At 45.9% G+C, this 3,572-nt stretch overlaps 1 pseudogene; it reads left to right on the top strand.

Annotated features, from left to right (window-relative positions):
• Window positions 1–1,925: 1,925 nt before the first annotated feature.
• On the top strand, window positions 1,926–3,343 carry LOC101575025 (annotated as a pseudogene).
• Window positions 3,344–3,572: the final 229 nt, after the last annotated feature.

Raw genomic sequence — 3,572 nt, 5'->3', positions numbered from 1 at the left:
ACTTTTTCCGGGTGGGGTTGGGTTCTGAGGTTGCATTTTGTTCCTTCTCGTCATTTTGTGTAGCACTGTCTTCTGCCCTTTGTTGTAGATTTTCATTGTAGTTATAACCTTAGCATGTACTGAAGTTCACGTGCAGGTCTACAAAGTTTGGATTTAGCCAGCTGTGCCTGGCTTTGGTCTGGCTGCTGTGCTCAGCTTCTTTCTGCTGCTGCCCTTGAGGATGAAACTGTTGTGCCCCTGTGGCAAGATGTTCTGCTCCTGGACTAGCTGTGTGGTTCTATCCTCTACACTCTCTGCAGGGATTGTAACTGCATGTTTACATCCCAGGCATGTAATCCAGTCCTGAGCTGAGCCTGGAGGGGAAAAGGTTGAGTAGTGAGGAGAGGCAGCTATTCCACACACTCACTGTGTCTGGGCTAGGACTGGGTCTGTGTCTTCCAGGAACAGGCAAAAATTCCTACTCAGAGGGCAGTGTGGGGGAGGTGCTGAGTGGTGGGTTGCATCCCAACGGGGTGGAAGAATGTCTCACCCACCCTGTGCCTGGGGACCAGTAGTCAGTCCCGCTGGAGCAGGGTAGCCAGAAGCTCTCCCACACACCCATGGGACCTGGACTAGGATTGGGTCTGAGGGTTCCTGGAATGAGGCAGAAATTCCTACTCTGTGGGCGGGGTGGGGGAGGTGCTGCAGATATGTGCGGGTCTTCGCAAAGTGGTGGAAGATGGTCTCACCAATGCTGCACCTGTGCTGGGACCCACAGTAAGTCCCGCTGGCGCTAGAAGCTCTCCCACACACTCACCAGACCTGGGCTAGGACTGGGTCTGAGAGTTCCTGGAATGCGGCAGAAATTCCTACTCAGCGGGTGGGGTAGGAGAGGTGCTGTGGAGGGTTGGGCATCCCAGAGGAGTGGAAGACGGTCTCACCCATGCTGCGCCTGAGCTGGGACCCACAGTTGGTCCCGCCGGTGCAGAGTAGCTGGAAGCTCTCCCACACACTCACCGGACCTGGGCTAGGACTGGTTCTGGGGGTTCCCAGAAGCAGCAGAAATTCCTACAAGGCGGGTGGGGTGGGGGAGGTGCTGCGGAGGGGTGGAGGGCATCCCAAAGTGGTGGAAGAAGGTCTCACCCACGCTGTGCCTGGGCTGGGACCCATAGTCAGTCCCACTGGTGCAGGTAGCTGGAAGCTCTCCCACACACTCACTCGACCTAGGCTAGGACTGGGTCTCACTTCATTGAATTTAAAAACCATATTTTCTTTATCCTTTCATAGGTCAATAGGTACAGATGCTATTTTCAAGATTTCACTATTATAAATTGTGCTGTTATAAACATAGGTGTGCCTATAAACCATTGTGCATATATCACTATATGATACTTTTAACTCTCTCAGGAAGATCCTAGAAGGTGAAAAACTGGGCTACATGGAACCACTGTCTTTAGTTTTTTTAGGAGTGTCCAATCTGATTTTCATAGCATTTGTACCAATTTACATTCTCACCAACAGAAAATGGTTCTTTTATTGCCACAGGCACACCAGAGATTGGTTGTTTTCTTGATGATAGCCACTCTTCTTGTAATGAGATGGAATGTCAGTGTCATTTTAATTTGTATTTTTCAAATGACCCATGATATTAACAATTTATTTTCATATATTTATTTGACATTTCTAATTCTTTATCTGGGAACTGTCCATTCATTTCAAATGCTCACTTTTGCATTGGATCGTTAAATTTGAGGGTCTGATTTTTTGAGTTCTTTATATGTTCTAGATATTATTTGTTTTTTGAGGAAGAGCTGGTAACAATTTTTCCCATTCTATGGATTGGGTACTTGCTTTTGCTATGAAAATGCTTTATAGTGCAGTTCAGAAAATCCTATCCTTTATGTACAATTTCTAACTGGCTGATTGAAGGGACTGGAGGCAGCAAAATGGCACAGACTGAGGGCACCAGGAAGAAAGTATGTTACTACTACCATGGGAATGTTGGAAATTACTATTATGGACAAGGACATCCAATGAAGCCTCACCTAATCCGCATGACTCACAATCTGTTGCTCAACTCTTGCCTCTACTGAAAGATGGAAATCTATCACCCTCACAAGGCCAATGTTGAGGAAATGAATAAATACCAAAGCAATGACAACATTAAGTTCTTGAACTTCATCCATCCAGATAACACATCCAAGTACAACAAGCAAGTCCAGAGATTCAACATTGGTGAGGACTGTCCAGTACTTCATGGCCTGTTTGAGTTCTGTCAGTTGTCCACTGGTAGCTCTGTAACAAATGCTGTGAAACTTAATAAGCAACAGACAGACATCACTGTGAATTGGGCTGGGAGCCTGCACTATGAAAAGAATTCCAAGGCATCTGGCTTCTGTTATGTCAATGATACCATCTTGGCTATCCTGGAACTGCTAAAGTATCACCAGAGAGTGCTGTATACAGACATTGATATTCACCATGGCGATGGCATGGAAGAGGCTTTCTATGCCACAGACAGGGTCATGATGGAGAGTACTTCCCCGGAACTGGGGACCTACATGATATTGGAGCTAGCAAAGGCAAATATCATACTGTTAACTACCCACTCCAAGATGGGATTTATGATGAGTCCTATGAGACAATTTTCAAGTAGGTCATTACCAAAGTAATGGAGAAGCTCCAGCCTAGTGTGGTGGTCTTACAGTGTGCCTCAGACTCCCTCTCTGGGGCTCAGCTCAGTTGCTGCAATCTAACCATCAAATGGCATGCCAAGTGTGTGGAATTTTTCAAAAGCTTCAACCTGCCTATGCTGATGCTGGGAGGAGGTGGTTACACCATTCATAATGTTGCCTGGTCCTGGACATAGAAAACAGCTATGGCCCTAGACACAGAGATTCCGAATGAACTCCCACGCAATGACGACTTTAAATACTTTGGACCAGATTTCAATCTTCACATCAGTCCTTCCATTATGACTAACCAGAACACTAATGAGTAACTGGAAAAGATCAAATAGTGGCTCTTTGAGAATCTGAGAATGCTGCCCAATGCACTTGGAGTCCAAATGCAGGCAATTCCTGAGGATATCATTCCCGAGGAAAATGGTGATGAGGATGAAGAAGACCCTGACAAACGTATCTCGATCTGTTCCTCTGACAAATGAATTGCCTGTGAGGAGTTCTCTGACTCAGATGAGGAGGGTGAAGGTGGCCACAAGAACTCTTCTAACTTCAAGAAAGCCAAAAGAATCAAAACAGAAGATGAGAAAGAACTAGAAGAAAAGAAAGGGGTGACAGAAGAGGATATGACCAAGAAGAAGCCAGAAGCCAAAAGGGTCAAAGAGGAGGTCAAGTTGGCCTAGGCAGCCCTCTCTAGTTCAGGCTTCTTGGGCATGTTCCCTACTTTTTTCCCTCTAACCCCTCAGATTTTATACTTTCTATTTGTCTATTTATATTAAAATATATTAAATATAAATATTCCCAGGGACTAGAGAGGAGCCAGGGACCTTAAGTGCAGGGAAGCTATGCTGGGAGAACTTTTCTAGCAATGGTCATGCTCCCCACCCCTCCCCAAGTCTTAGTTTTAAGTCA

Source organism: Octodon degus, unplaced genomic scaffold (genome assembly GCF_000260255.1).
Source record: "Octodon degus isolate 3935 unplaced genomic scaffold, OctDeg1.0 scaffold00041, whole genome shotgun sequence".
NCBI classification, from domain to species: domain Eukaryota; kingdom Metazoa; phylum Chordata; class Mammalia; order Rodentia; family Octodontidae; genus Octodon; species Octodon degus.
The sequence above is the reverse complement of the archived record's forward strand: the minus strand, read 5'-3'. Positions and strand labels throughout refer to the sequence as shown.